The sequence below is a fragment of the Crocuta crocuta genome, unplaced genomic scaffold (genome assembly GCF_008692635.1).
Source record: "Crocuta crocuta isolate KB4526 unplaced genomic scaffold, BGI_CrCroc_1.0 scaffold1013, whole genome shotgun sequence".
Classification (NCBI taxonomy): Eukaryota; Metazoa; Chordata; class Mammalia; order Carnivora; family Hyaenidae; genus Crocuta; species Crocuta crocuta.
In genome coordinates this window covers 540859-556830 of record NW_027531297.1, presented here as the reverse complement: position 1 = coordinate 556830, position 15972 = coordinate 540859, and the positions used below count along the sequence as shown (strand labels likewise).

The window sequence follows — 15972 nt, the reverse complement described above, 5'->3', positions numbered from 1 at the left end:
CCCCGCCCCCCGGGGCTCCCTGCCTTTCCTGACCCCCAAGCCCTCACCTTTCCCAGTTTTACCCCTGCTCCTGGAGGAGTACGTTCTCCAGGATCTCCCCGAGAAGAGCCGCAAAGGAAGCACACGTAACAAGTCTTGGGTTGTCTGGAAGCGACCCCCCCTGGGCTCTCGCTCTGGGCTGCGAGCTCGGCTGTGAGTGAGCTGCGGAGCGGAAGCCGATGGGGCCGGTCCTCCGCTGCCTTCTCACTCCGGTGCCAGTGCCGAGGTCTGCAGCCACCTGGCTCCCCACTGCGCGTGGGACGCTGGTCTCCTCCTCCTGAGGACCTTCTCTCACAGCATCCGGGGACTCAGAAGGACGGGTGGGGTGGGGACCATCGGGCACACTCTGGGACACGTCTGTTCTCTTTCCTTGACGGTGTCCTGGCCTCCCTGTTCTCCATCCTGTCCCGGAAGCACTCTGACTTGGAACCTGAGCTTCCTGGAAGAGCCTCTATTTTCTTCTCTCTCCTCTTCTCTGCCTTTGGGGAAGAGTTCCTGAACTTTACTTTGCAAAATGTTCATTGAATTATTCATTTCTGCTATCAAAATTTTATTAGTCAAGAGTTCTTTCTCCTCTTACCCCAGAGAACCTCATGACTCAGTCTTTGTTTTTATACACATTCTTCTGTATCAACGCCCTCTCTCCTGCTTACACAGTGTCTGTCTTTCCTCTCGGAAGCTTTTCTCAAGTGTCTGGAGACCGCTGCCCAAAGCTAAGAGTGAGGTGCTGAGCCTGGGAGGCAGTCCTCCGTGTGGGCACCTGGGGGCCCGGAGAAGCAGGGCCCAGACGGCTCTCGTCCAGACCAGTCGGTCAGGAAGAAATGCTCCCATCCTCACCTGCTGAAGTGCACTCGGCTGCCACAGCCCAGGCCCCCAGAGGGCAGGGTCTGACCCCTCCCCTTGAAAACACCCCCAAGACCCCGTTTCCAGTCTGGAGCCTCCTTGGGCTCTGCGCCCGGGACAGGGCCGCCCCTCTGCCCCAGGCTTCAGCTTTCTCAGGCTGGCAGACATCTGCTTTCCATCTCCTCCCCTTCTCTTAGCTCTTAAGCACTTTTGCCTTTAGTAAAAAGGCAAAACTGTCTTTTTTAAATGCCTTTACTGTCATTTTAATGGGTCTCCAGTGAGGTCGGGCTAAGTAGCCACCACCCAGTCTCCGGCGGTTCTTGGCTGACGCACAGGCGTCTCTGCGATGAACCCAGAGCCTGAAAGGCACATGCTCTGTTCACAGAACGGCTGCGCCTCTCACCGCTTCTGCAAGCCTTGTCGCAACCGAGTCCATAAATGACATTGGCCTGCACGACTCCCTTCTCGGGGGAGTAATTATACCCAGAGGTGTGCACATCTCCTTCTATCACAACTCAGACGAACGGACACCTGGCCCGGGCTTCTCACCAGGAAAGAAAGGGTAGGCCCCCACCCCATCCAGAGACTGGCCCCTGGCGATGGGGAGCCGACTTTCCTATGGTGGTCAAAGCAAAGCACCACAGATGTGTGGCTTAAACCACAGAAACCTAATCCCTCCCAGTTCTGGAGGCGGGAAATCAAACACCAAGGTCTCGGCAGGTGGGTTCCCTGAGGCCTCTCTCCTGGATGTGTACACGGCCGAATTCTCCCACGTCTTCCTTCTGCACATATCTGTGTCCTGATCGCCTCTTCCCATAAGGACACCAGTCAGAGTGGTGACAGCCCACCATGACTTCATTTCATCTTAATCACCTCTGTAAAGATCCTGTCTCCAAATACAGTCACATTCTGAGACACTGGGGCTTAGGGCTTCAACATATGGATTTTTAGGGGGTCACAATTCAACCATAACAAGGGGACTAGATACCACCGGTGCCTCCCCACTCTCTGGTTCTTTGGGCACTAAGGGACCCATCTGGTTCTGACTCTCCGCGAGAGGCGGGGGGGGTTGCCGATCACTTACAGGTGAGAAAAGTGGGGTCATCTGGGACTAAACCTGGGTCTTCTCCCAGCTCTTTCTTTGCACCACTGTTCACTTTTGCTTTTAACTGGCTTTTTACTATTTATAAAGGCAACTATTCACACAGTAGAGTATTTGGAAAATAAAATAAATTTGCAAATTTTGAAAAACTAATGCAGAAGAAAGTTATTGAAAGCTACAGTCATGTCCTGTTCACCTCCTGGCCATTGCCCCGACCTCTGGGTGGCTGTCTCCCTGCAGACACGGGGTTGGGGTCGGCCACTTCTCCCCTCTGGTGCTCCCCTCCTGCGGTGACAAGAAGCGACAGGTCAGCCCACAGGGTGTTACTGCGCCCCCCACTCGGCCACACCACTCACTCACGCCCGCTGCACGCCGCGTGCAGCGCACTCCTGACACAGGCTCCCACGCCCCAGGGCCCCTCCTGCTCCTCAAAGTAAACCATCCCGCCTCTCAGCAGAAAGGAGACGCTTTAGGGACAGCTCCCCCTTGAACGCAGCACAATCATAACTTCTTTTTATTGTGGGTTTGCTCCTGGATCTTGTTCTGAAATCACGAGTTTTCTTACATCACATTAAGGTAGCTCAAGTCCACAATAAATGCCCAAAGTGGTGACAACCAGAAGAACTGAGGGCTCCAGCTGACGCGGCCAAAGCATCCCCCGCGGGCCCGGGCCACCCCGGCCCCGCCCCCGCCCGCCTTGACCCGTCTCACACGCCTGCCTTGCCCCTGACCCTGTCCCCAGACCCAACCCTGGGGGTGGGGGGTGGACAGAGACTTGTTTCCACAGCACGACCCTCTTTGGGAGTCTCGGCCCCCCCCGCACCAGGCACACAGGCGGGCGCTCCGAGAGCGGGGCCGGGGCTCTCAGCTGGGAGGGGCAGGGGCTGGCAGGCTCTCCTCGTTTCTCAGCTGGTCCCACATGTGGCCGACGCGCCACCCGCGTCCCTCGCGGTCTTTCTCCCATGACGCTCGCCCGGTCACAGTCTCCCACCGATCTGTCTGTCTGTTTACTGCGGTCCCTTTGCTGGGAGTCCCTGCCAAGCTGGGTGCCGGGGGCAGCCCAGAGCCACAAGTCCCCTGCTAGGCGGTGCCAAGGAGACCTCTCAGGCGCCTGTGGCCTCAGGAGGAAGGACGACTTGGGCCCAGCAGAGGGTCCTTAGGAGGGGAAGCTGGACACAGGACAGGCCCTGGGGGCCTCTCTGAGGAGGCACTAGGGGCCCCGCCCATTTCTCCCTCCGTTCTGGTCTTCAGCCCTGGGTCCCCCCTGGGTTAACTTAGAGCACCCTCCAGCCCTCAGCAAGGCCAAAGCCCTGGCTTGGCTTGCTCCATAGTGGCAACGCCATCGTTGAATGTTTCTGAAGCCCTTGACACCTCACAGCATGTGCAGCACACGTCCAGAATGGTCTCTTAGGCAGGGTCCACCCGCCACGCCCCATCCAAGGCAGGGTCCATCCGCCACTAAACCCCCATGGCAGTGTGAGTCCCTGAGGCTGGCGTGGGGGAAGGCGGGCGCAGGACAGGGCCTGCGTTCCCGGGACACAGGGTGGGGGTGGGGAGGAGTCAAGAGCATGATGGGGGGCGGGAGTTCTCCCCAGGGTACAGAGCTCCGGCTCAGCACCCTTTTGTCCCGCATCCCAAAGACACAGGGCCAGGCACCCACCTTCCGCATGACTGAAGGCCATTTGGGAGGTTTAAGTAAACTCCAGACGGTGGCTTCTCCCCCTCGCCTCTGTCCCCGGGTCGCTGCAGGCAGCCGCCCTGTGCTGCTGCTGGAACTGCAGGCCACTCTGACAGCCGCTGGAAAGGTCTCAAAGGGAGGCAGTGAGCTTGTGAGTGTGCCCTGTCTAAAGCCCCCCTTCAAGCACAGCCAGGCCCCCAGGCCACCCCCCTCTCTGGCCATCCCCACCTTGTGTGGCCTGAGGGGCTCTTCTTTAAAAAGGTAGAGCTGGGGCACCTGGGTGGCTCAGTCGGTTGAGCGTCCCACTCTTGATTTCGGCTCAGGTCATGATCCTGGGGTCACGGGATCTGCGCTGAATGTGGAGCCTGCTTGGGATTCTCTCTCTCTCCACCTCTCTGCCTCTCCCTCACTCATTCCCCACCCCCAGCCTCTCAAATAAATTTTTAAAAAGGCGGAGCCCCAGTCCAGTCAGAATGATACTGAAGACTAGCATCAGTGCAGGCAAAGTTCTTCTGCCCCTTCAGGTCGGGTCACCAGAGGGGGAATCCTGCCCTGCGGTCCCGTGTGGTCCATTCACGCCTTGTGGTCAGGCTCTGTCCACGCTGCGTCCAGGACAAACTGCCATGACCCTGAAGACCTCCTTCGCACTGCAGCCACCCACCTTGCTGGTCAGCCCAGGAAGGAGGCAGGTGACCAAATGGCTCTTTTGAGGGAGGGGTCTTTTTCTAGAGGAGAAACCCCTATGACTCCAATTTGCCACAGGCTCTCTTCCCGTCTTCTCTAAGAAGCATAGCACCCAGCATCTGGCCACCCAGAGGCGGGCAGTGGGCTCTGTCCCCAGGCAGGCTCCAGGGCAGGTAGGCGGAGCTGCACCCTCCCCACCTTGGGAACGGGCCGAGGCCACTGAAGCTCAGCTCAGCTCTCGTTACACAACTTTTGTTCTGTTCCCGAGCCCTGGACAAAGTACAGCCACACACTGAAACCCATGTGCTTCTGAGAATGAAAACAGCTGGCAAAGACCAAGTTCAAGTTCACCCCACGGCAGACTTTTTTAATTGACTACATTTTAAAGTGGAAAAAAAACCCTCTAGAGTCCAAATAGTCTTTAGCTGGAAACGTGCTAGGTTTGTAACCCACATGACGAGCAGAAGGCAGGCCTTCCCACGGACGGCCTTCCAGGGCCGCTGGGGTGCGCACCTCCTGGCAGTGTGGGAACTTCTGTTTAAAACGAACAGTCAAAACGTGCAACTCATTTAGCACCATGATTTTTTCTGAAAGGCGGCTGACCTGAGCCAAGTTCTCGCTGGGTGCCCTGCAACACGACAGAACATCCGCCTCCAAGAACCCACTCACTCCGGAGGCTCCTGCTCCCCGGCCCCTGCTCGGCCCCTGGCCCAGCGACACACTGGGCAGCAGGAGGGCGCAGGCCGCATGGCCTCCGCCTGCCCGACAACCTCACAGGCCAGCCAGGCTCCAGCAGATGTGCAGCAGAACACGGGAGCCCTCGGTTTACGTGGAGCCCGACGGCCAGCAGGGGGAGCCCTCAGCCCGAGCATCCCGCGCGGGCCGCACACCCCGCAGGACGGTGGGCACCTGCGTGTGCCTGCACACTTTAGCCACCCCTTTATCTACCACCTCAGCGGGAGGGACTCAGCCAAGGACAAACTGCCGGCACCCTGGGCCCCCCTCTCCTCCAAGGGGCTTCCATTCCACGCAGTGCCTGGCGACCTTCTCCTTTTTCTCTGTAAAGTAACCTTCCTCTCCTTTGTTGTCCAGACTTGCCTGTGGCTTTGCCATGGCTTACTCGTCCCGCATCGCGGAGCCTCTGCCATTCCCGGGTTAGCGCGTTTTGCTGGTAAAACAACTGGCTGGCTAACTGCCAGGGTCAACACAAGCCCTGCCCGGCGTTTGTGTAGGTTTGGGATGCTCCAGGGCGCACTGACCAAGCTGCCCCTCAACCAGGCCCTGGCCACCCCACCAGCGGTGTCGCCTCCTCTAGACGGAGCCCCCTGGCAGCCCGCACAGTGCAGGCCGGGGTCCCGGCCCAGCTGCGCAGTGAAGTGGGCAGCCTGGGGCAAGCGAGGGCACGGGAGCCACAGGGCGAGGGCTGCGGACACACGCGCAGCCCTGGCTGTGACCTGGCTGTCCCATCCCCTCCGCAGGAGGGACAGCAGCGCAGGGCCCTGGCTTGCTCCGAGACGGGCCGGGAGGCACATTCTTCCCGCTGGCGGTCTCTCTGCATAGAGGCCGCGTGCGTGGGAGGAGCACAGCAGCCAAGCCTGCGGCCTGGCTGGAAGCCCAGGGGACCAGGCTCCTGGCCAGGACAGGACAGTGTGGGGCAGACGCTTCATGGTGTCTCCTGACCTAAAGCTGGTCTGCAAATAACCCAGAAAGGTGGAAATTAAAGGAAAAGGGCAGAAGTTACAAGAACCCGCGAGAAGCTACATTACTGGCTGAGGGTCCAATGCAGCTGCCTGGGACGCAGGCTTGAGCTTTTTGCCTGTCTGTCCATCCATCCCCGGAGAACAAGGCCAGGGCGCTTCCTGTGGCCGCAGCACAGTTTTCTCCACACCGCAGTCACCGAAGTGACCTTTAACTAGGTCACCCAAAGCATTCCTGTGTGGGCGCCAGGTCATGCTTCCATCAGCACTTTCCTATAATGCTTTCTGCAAATAGGGGGGTGCGAGCTGTGTGACCCCCTCTCCAGGTGAGCCCCGAGCCCTTCATCACGGGGCTGGCTGAGGACGACGAGGGGGTGGCTGTGGAGCTGCCAGCCTCACTGCCTGGTGTGCCAGAGCCCCCGATTCCCCCCGGGCCGCCCACACAGTGCCCAGCCCTCCACGCCGTGCCCAGCCTCCCTAGGCCCTGTGGAGGGCAGCCGCCTCCCATGTTGCCCATAAGACGTGCGGCAGGAATGCCACGGAGGCTGCTCAGAGGGTCATCAGCTGGCACCGGGCTGGGAGCCCCCGAAGCCGTCACCCCCATAGGGAGGCCCTTGGGGCCCGGAGTCCCTGTCCCCGCCCCCAGCCCAGCACTGCTCCGCACCCTCCCACCAGCCAACAGGTCAGCCACGCCCTACTCTTCAGCAAAATGTACCTGGGATAAAAGCAGAAACTGTCTCAGTACTGACCTTTTACATCGATTATAGGTGGGCGCGGCGATATTCAGGGAATACTGGAGCTGGAAAATGAAAGCTGACTTCATCTCCTGGGGCGCCTGGGTAGCTCAGGTGGCTAAGTGTCTGCCTCCAGCTCAGGTCATGACCTCACGGTTCACGGGTTCAAGTCCCACATCAGTGCACAGAGCCCACTTCGGATCCTCTGCCCCCCCTTCTCTGTCTCTCCTGCACTCATGCTTTCTCGAAAATAAACATTTAGAAAAATTAACTTGCCTCCCTTTTTTTAACGTTAACATAAGCTCTATGCCCAACAAGGGGCTTGAACTCTTGAGATCAAGAGACGCATCCTCTACCAACTGAGCCAGCCAGGCTCCCCGTACTAGAAAATTTAAAAGCACATGTGTGGTTCACATATTTCCACTGGGCACGCTGGGCCTTGGTTGGAAAAGCAGCCAGCCAGACAATGGGGGCCCTGGAGGTGCCCGGGCGCCTCCCCAGCAGAGATGGGATGTCTGGACCCACAGGCACCACTCTGCACAACGGCATCAGAGAGTCACCCTGCTGTCCCCCCCCAAATGTGGGGAGGCTGGGGTCACCACCCCAGACACATTTGGGTGTGCAGCCTGGACCCTGAAAACGGGCCACTCGGGTCTCTCTGGTTAAATGAGAATACTAATTTGAAAGCTGTTCCAATTCGTTTTCAAACGGAATCAAACAAATGTCTGGGCACACAGCTCAGTGATTTTTAAAAAAAAGTTTTATTGATATAATACGTGTACTATACAATCTCCCCCTTTAAAGTGCACAGCTTGGTATTTTGGTACATGTAGGTGTGAGAAACCACCACCGCTACCTACTGGCGGTACATTTTCATCACGTGATCCGCTAGCCCTCGTTCCCCACGGGGCCTCTCTGGCAGCCACAAACCCACTGTCTCCTGGGACCCGCCTGTTTTAGATGCCCACAGAAATGGGATCGCATGACACGTGGCCTTTCATGCCTGGCTCCTGTCACCTAGCGCGCTGTCTCCAAGGTCCGTTCGTGCTGCAGCGCTGCTGGTGCTTTCCCTGTCCGTGGCCGAGCCACGTCCCACGGTACGATGGGTCACACTCCTCTGCCAATGGACACGCGGGTCACTTCCACCTTGTGGCCGCTGTGGACATTCGTGCACGGGTGTTTCCCGTGGCGGCATGCTGTCATTTCTCCAGGAGTGGCGCTGCTGGGCTGAGGGGCGGCCAGACTGCTTCCCGCCACACACAAGGAGGGGCCCAGGCTCTGCACATCCTTGCCAACACTCGGTGGTGCCTGTTTTATTTTGTCCATCCTGCTGGGAGTGACTTTTAACTTACTGGTTTAACTCAGGAGCTGTTCCTTTCTTTAAAAAGTAAGATTACCAATTTGAAACACATGAAAGTAACTTTCCAGAGCTACTATGAGGGGCACGGATAGAACCGCTGGTGTGTGCTTCTCTGGGGCCGCCGCGGGGGCCGCTCACACCGTTGTTTCTGGGCCAGTGCCTTTCTGCACGCTCACCACCGTGCACACACTGTCACGGGTCACGCCGGTGAGCTGAGCTGGGTTCAGGCCTGCGTCTGCAGCTCGGAGCCAGCGCCTCCGGAGTCCAGGCTGGGGGCCTCACGAGGAGAGGCTCTTCAGGGACCCTTTCCCAAGGGGCGCAGGCCACTGCCAGGCCCAGGGGAGGGGGGCCCCACGGCTGAGCTGGGCTTTCCAGCCCCACGCCTGCTCTGTGAGGGCGTCCTAATATCCAACAACGGGGCAGACGTACTATGAATGATGAATGGCTACTTAAAAAGGACATTTTACAAAAACATTTAATGTCATGGAACAAAAGTCCTCACAACGCGGCCTAGCGCTGTACCTGAGCGCATCCACACTACAGCGCGCACTGCGGGGACAGCCCGGCCTTGCCAGCACGAGACAGAGCACGGGCCTGAAGGACACGCAGACCCTGGGAGGGTGTCGCCTGCCACTTCTCTGTACAGGAACGCCTTGGTTTGCGAGCATGATTTGTTCCGGAAACATGCTTGTCATCCAAAGCACTTGTATATCAAAGCGAATTTCCCCATAAGAAATAATGGAAATTCAGATGATTCGTTCCACCACCCAAAAATATTCATATAAAATGATCACAATACTGTAATCTAACATAAAAGAATAAAGAAAATGCCAAATATAAAGGAAAATAAACAAATTAACCTGCACTTACCTTTGAAAACCTTTGTGGCTGGTGTGAGGGAGACAAGAGAGAGGAGGGTTACTGGGTAGGACGACGTTCACGGTCACTGACGGAATCACTGCTCTCTGTTGCCTCCGTGGAATCGTTGGCTTTTCGTGCAACTTTAACAGGGAACCTATCCGGTGACACTTGCTTTTGCCTCCGTTGGAGGATTTCGCGGAAATGGGACATTGCGTTGTCGTTAAACACATTCATCGCCCACACTGCTACAGCCTTATTCGGGTGGTGCTTTGCTACAAATTTTTGCACTGTTTCCCACATTTTACACATCTCCCTAATCTCATTTGGATCCGGGGATTCCTCCGCCTTCTCCTCCTCCTCCTCTGCAGACGAGATCTCTTCCATAACCTGTTCTTGCTCATGATGCAGATCCATCGGTTCGTCGGTGGTCGGCTCCTGGCCAAGCTCCTCCACCAGCTCCTGAATGTCGTCCTCATGCACCCCCAGTCCCACGGTCTTCCCCAAGGACACAGTTTCATCGACAACTGGTGGCTGCTGCTCACGAGCGAGCCCCTCTAAGTCACACCCAAGAACACAATCGGGCCACAGTTTTCTCCAAGCAGAATTGAGGGTTCTCTTGGTGACCCCGTCCCAGGCTTTATCGATGATCTTGAGGCAGTTCACGATGTGGAAATGATTTTTCCAAAACTCTCGGAGGGTAAGGTTTGTTCCTTCGGTCACCTCGAAGCATCGCTGAAATAGTGCTTTGGTGTAGAGCTTTTTAAAGTTCGAAATGACCTGCTGATCCATGGGCTGGAGGATCGGAGTGGTGTTGGGAGGAAGGAACTTGACCTTAATGAACTTGAACTCCTCCAGTAAGTCGTCCTCAAAGCCTGGAGGATGAGCAGGGGCATTACCCATAACCAGCAAGGCTCTGAGCGGCAGACTCTTCTCCAAAAGGTATCTCCTCACTGCAGGGCCGAAGACCTCGTTGATCCACTCAACGAACAGGATGCGAGTGACCCACGCCCTGCTGTTGGACCTCCACAGAACATTTAACTGGCTCTTCTGCACCTTGCATTTCTTGAAGGCTCGTGGATTCTCGGAATGATACACGAGCAGGGGCTTGACTTTGAAATCCCCACTTGCATTAGCACAAAACAAGAGGGTGAGACGGTCTTTCATGGGCTTGTGACCAGGCACTGCGTTCTCTTCTTCTGTAACGTAGGTCCTCTTTGGCATCTCTTTCCAAAAAAGCCCCGTCTCATCGCAATTAAAAACTTGTTCCGGCAGGTAACACTCAGAAGCCACGAGCTTCTGGAACTCGGTAGCGAACGCTTCAGCGGCCTTAGCGTCCGAACTTGGAGCCTCTCTGTGCCTTACAACACTACGGATGCCACTTCTCCTCTTAAAGTTATCAAACCACCCCCTGCTCGCTTTGAAGCCTTCTTCATTTTCTGTTGACGTACGTGGCAGTTTACTTACGAGGTCGGTGTACAAGGCCTTTGCCTTCTCGCAGATAAAGTTCTCGGTCACAGTGTCACCTGCTAGTCGCTTCTCATTTATCCAAACCAGAAGCAACTTTTCTACATCTTCTAGAACACGTGGGCGTTGCTTTGATATTCTCGTGACTCCTTTTGCTGCATCTAGCCCCCTTATTTCTTCTTTCTTCTTTAATATTGTGCAAATGGTCGATGTTGACTTCTTATAAAATCTTGCAATTTCGGCCACTCTCATCCCTCGTTCGTACTTCTCAATGATTTCCTTCTTAACTTCCACTGTAATCATCTCCTTCTTCTTACCTCCTTTCTTTTCAACCTTTTTCTGCATGGGGGCCATTGCATACGTTCGCACAGATGCTGACTACAGTATTAGTAAGGTGTCATAGACTGTATTTAATGGAACTGGCAATGAGGCAGCAGAGGAAAGGGTCTATAGCTGCAGGCAGCCTGACCTAGAATGAAGCAAAGCATTCCTAAGCTCACTCTTGTATGGGAAAGCAAAGGACTGTCCACAGGTGCTTTGAAGTGACAAAAAATACACAAGTGCCCGTTGTGGGCACCTCCCAATGTTCTGAAAAGTCACTGATTTCTGCCAAACACCACGGCCTGAGACCCAGCATCCAAGCAGGGGAGACAGTGACCCACAATCCCGCAGAGGGAGAGGAAGGGAAGGAGGGGTGGGGGAGAGAGGGAGTGAGAGAGAGGGAGGAGAACCACTGGCTCCGTTGTGACCGTGTGACATTCGGCGTCACGCACCACTCCTACTCCAAGACATCGCTCGCTTATCAAGTTAAAACTTATTAGAAACACTTGCTCGTTTTGTGGAACACGCACAGAACAAGTTACAATCCGAGGATTTACCGTATTTTCTATTTTTAATTTTTTTGTACTTGCTAAATATTCTACAGTGAACACACTCTACTTTGTATTCACACACACACACACACACACCATAAATGATAGTTTAGAAGTTAAAATAAACTATGAAGGAATCTTAGCTGCAGGAAGGAGATGGGGCCACCGTTCGCTCCTCCATGAGCCCCCGACAGGCCGCAAGGGAGGTGGCCACTTCGCCTGGACACCAGGTGCGCTCCCCACGGCGCCCGCTCTGCCTGATGGCTTTAAGCCCCCGTCACTGGGTGTCTGCTGCTGCCAAACAGACGGGCCCAAACTCAGTGCCTTAGAAGGGAAACACGTCCTGTCCTATGAGGTCGGGGGTCAGGAACTTGAAGCCGCCTGGCCCAGCGGTCATGTGGAGCCTCTGGCGGTCGCGGCTAGAACAAGGCAGGGGCTGCGTCGTCTCCAGGCCCAGCCGGGGCCGGGGGCCGCGTCCAGGGCGGAGTGCTCATGTGGGCTGGGAGCACACACCGCGCGTGGCGGAAGCTGCCAGCCAGGTGCCCGTGTGGCGGGGACCTCACAGCCTGCTGGGTCTCTGATGAACACCGCCTGCTCCAATTTCCTGTTTCTTCTCAGGCCAATTCGGATAAGGTGTCGATTTCTTGAGGTTTTCCCGTTAATAATGTGGGGTCAGTGTGGACGTGGCACGTCTGCGGGTCTCTCCTCTCATGAAGCCTGAGCGTCGTTTCACTTCAGATTTTCCTCCATCTTGTCAGGAGTTTATTTCATTGTTTTTTGAAGAACTAACTTTTGGTCTTACTAATTTTATTTTTTTAATTGAGACATTGACTTTAATTTTTTTAGGTTATTTAATTTTAAGTCATCTCTACACCCAACACGCGGCTCAAACCCATAACCCCGAGATACAGCGTCACACGCTCCACTGACTGAGCCCGCGGGGCGCCTGGTCTTACCAATTTTATACTTTCAGATTTACGAAATTAAGCTTTTCTCTTAATTAACTCCCTCTTCTTCCTTTTGGTTTCTTTCCTTTTTTGGGGGGGGGGGCATGATTTCCTTCCTTTTCGGCTAAATACAGGCCACTTGGATTTGCCTTTTCCTCCTAACAGCCCACAGATGTTCTGGCTCCTTCTGACCTCCAGAGCTGCTGTGCTAGCCTGGCCCCCTCCTCTGTCGCTGCCCTCTGGGACCTCCTCAGACCCACCCTGCATCCCTGGAATTCAGACTCGGCCCTGCGTGTTTTAAGGTGTCATCCGTTAGCTCATTTACCGACTTCCTGCACCATAAACTCTTTGCTTTCGCACAGGCTGTTTTATTAGTCACGGGGTATAACGTGACCATGCCAGTCAGCCCAGGGCTCTAGCCTTGCCCCTCTCTCACCACCCCAGCAGACGGCAGCCCAGGCCTCGAGGTGGCTGTGGTGCAGGGGCCCCCACAGCTGTGAGGCGCTCTCCTGTCTGGTCTGACCCAGACACCCACTTTGAAGGGCTGTGTGCAGAAATTAGCTCAGAGACCGGTGGCAGCTCATTCTGCGTTTGAAACCACGAGACGAGTGCCTGGCACTGGCTTCGGACTGAGAGAGGAGGGGCGAGCGAGGGCGCACCAGATGCTGCGGCCCAGGACCCCCATCGCCTGCAGGATGAGCCCTGCCCACCACGGGGTCCTGCAGGAGCGTGCTAGAATGCTCCCTGTTCCACAGCCTTGACTCTGAACCTGAAAGGAGATGCATCTTGAGCCGATTCCTGGTGGCATGGCCGCCCCGTCGCATGGGGGGGTCTTGCCCCCGAGGAGAGCACCCTGCACCTGCCTGAGCTCTGCCTTCCTTGCTCCTCTGGTTTTCCTCCTCAGCATTTCCTGGGCAGGGGAGGCTGAGGTCCTCGGCCGAAGCAGTGGGTCTGAGGCTGTGCGTGCCCTGGGGCGGGCGCCTCCGCACTGAACCCCAGGGAAGGCACCCCATGACCCTGAATGACAGACGCAGCCCCAGGAAGGGCCAGGCCTCAGGAAACTGATCTCCAACAGCAAGCATTTCAATCACACCAAGACTATTTTTACTTCCTGAGAGAATAATCTTATTTTTATTTCATTTATTCTTGGAAAGTACCTGTTTTTTAAAGGAAAAAAAACCCCACCAACCCAACTTCTTTGTACTGGGCTAAAACCAATTCCTGCCCATTTCTTTGACATCTGTGCTCCAGAATTAACCACAGACAAGTACTGCATTCCTCTGAAAATAAGTTCCAGCGCTATGCTGACCTCTATCTGAGTCACACGCTTACCTTAGGAAATGGTTCCCTTTTCTGGACTCTTCAAGTGACGCAGGAACCGTGTGATCCACACGACCGTAGCGGGTCCGCCCGTAGAGCTGACAGAGGGGTGGCTGGTGGCGGCGGGAGCCTGGATGGCCGCTGCTCTGAGGTCACAGCCACCGCGAGGGTGCTTGGGACCCCTGCAAAGGGCAGCTGCAGATCGGACCTTGGGCCACGGCTGCTCCAGGTGCTGAAGCACCTACTTGGGAACAGATTTTAGCTCAGATGTAAGGAGTTTTCTAAACAACACGTAAGCAGCTGAATCTCAGGGCTGAAAGAATCTTAGGCTCAGTGATCACTCCAACTTTCAGGGCATCTGTAAAACAGAAATACCTGTAACTGAAACCTTCCTTAAAAATGGTTTCAAATTAAACATTATTTTGAGATACTTGGAGATATACATGCACTTTTGAGAGAAAATAAAGAGACATCTCATACACCTAATCCTGCTCTCAGGACATTACCAGTCAGAATCATGATGAGGGACTGACAGCGACTCAGTGAAGATACAGAACGTTCCATCCCCTAGGACGCCCCCCCCCCGCATTGCCCTTTTATCGCCACCCACACGCCATTAGTCTGTCAGGGGCCCCAGCAACCACTCATCTCTCCGTTTAATTTGTCATTTCTAGAAAGATATACAAATGGAATCAAAGTATGCGATCTTTTCCCGCTCAGCATGCTCCCAAGGCGCCCCCAGCTCTGGGTGCCCACTGCCCATCCCTCGTCCACGTGTGGGCGTGAGTCTGCCTGGCCATTCGCCCACTGGAGGACCGCTGGGCTGTTTCCAGTTTGGGGCTCTATGAACAGAGCTGCAATGAACATTAGTGTTCAGTGACAGGCACAGGGATGGGACTTTTTTCATCTTTTTACAATGGAAACAGAGAAGGTGATAAAAGAGTGGATGCAGCGGGAGCCCTCACGGAAATTCAAACAGCGGGGCCACTGGGGAGCGAGTACACAGAAAGGCCAGGACAGAGCCCAGGGGAGGCGGGAGGAGCAGCCGGGGGGGCCTGGAGGGAGTCAGGTCCCTGACGCCAGGCACTGAGTGGGGAGGACGAGCCACACCCAAGAAGGAGGTTACTAGTGGCCCTGACAGGTCTCCGGGTACAGCGATGGCAGGAAGGCCACTCAGAGCCAGTGTGGGAGCAGCGCGATGGGAAAGGGACACGGTGCGGCCGCCTCCCTCCAGGCCAGCAGGGCGGGGAGGCTCGGCCCCCACTGGGGAGAGAGCAGGTCCTCAGGGACGCAGGTGGCCTCCCAGGCAGTCCTCACCACAGCCCTGCCAGGCCAGGCCCCAGCCCTCCTGTTCCTCAGGTAAGGAAGTCTGTAGGGTCAGAGCCGGACCAGGGTCACCCAGGGAGGGAGGATGACCAACGTGGGAGGAGTCGGGTCCCTGAGTTGCAGCTGCCCTCCAAGTTCTGACAGGCATCCAGCACCCGAGCCTCCTCTGTACCGAGGGGCCGAGGTGTACTCTCATGTGAATGAAAAGGACAGGGCGGGTCTACAGGAGCACCTCTGGGGGTGTGCGCTGTGACGGCTCATTTTGGGTCAACCTGGCAAAGCCATGGTGTCCACATGTTTGGCCAAACACAGTCACAGGTTGCTGTGAAAGCATTTGTTACGTGAAACTAAGAGTTACAACAGCAGACGCGCCCTGAAGCAGATGGCCCTCCCCAGCGGGTGGGCGTCCTCCAGGCCGGCCAAGGGGAAGGGAACAAAGACTGAGGTCCCCGGAGGAGGGAAATCTGCCTCCAGACGCCAGCTGCGGCTGAGCTCTTCCCCGGCTCTCCGCAGATTCCGAATTCTACAGCCCCCACAGCGGCTTCAAGCCCACCCACCTCTCCCTGGACACGTGTCGTCCGCGCTCTGGCTGTTTCTCTAACACACGTGCAAGGGCGGAGGCAGAAGGCCTGCAGTGAGCCGCGGGCGCGGCCAGGCTCCCGGCCCTGGCGGCCTCCGCTTCCTAGCGAAGGAGGCTGCGCAGGGCACGGAGCAGGGGCTCCACGCGGGGTGTGACGGGCTGGCTAGTCCCGCTCGGAGCTCCATCCGGGGAGGGCAGCCGGGGCCGGGACACGGAGCGCGGGGCCGACGGCCCCCAGGAGAGGTGCTGGCACATCACCGCGCCCTGCTTCCCTACGAGTGAGACTCGGGCCTCCTCCACTCTGGGCCTCAGTGTCCCGCCGAGGGTGAGCGCGGGCCGAAGCCGTGGGTTACCCCAGGCCGCCGCCCCAGGAACGGCTCCCGCGGCTCTCCCCTCCCCGCGAAGCCGGAGCGACAACGGCTTCGCTCCTCGCAGCCGCGGCCCGCAGGCCGGCGGGGCAGGGGC

The 15972-nt window shown here is 56.6% G+C and overlaps 1 protein-coding gene across 1 annotated transcript in view; it reads right to left on the bottom strand.

Annotated features, from left to right (window-relative positions):
- The window catches only part of EXD3 (exonuclease 3'-5' domain containing 3), a 76349-nt gene extending 60400 nt beyond the window's left edge, over positions 1–15949 (bottom strand). Inside the window, 2 exon segments of the mRNA XM_077771561.1 lie at positions 13614–13959; positions 15485–15949. The gene's annotated coding sequence lies outside the window, so the exon portion shown is untranslated.
- Between the last annotated feature and the right edge of the window lie 23 nt (positions 15950–15972).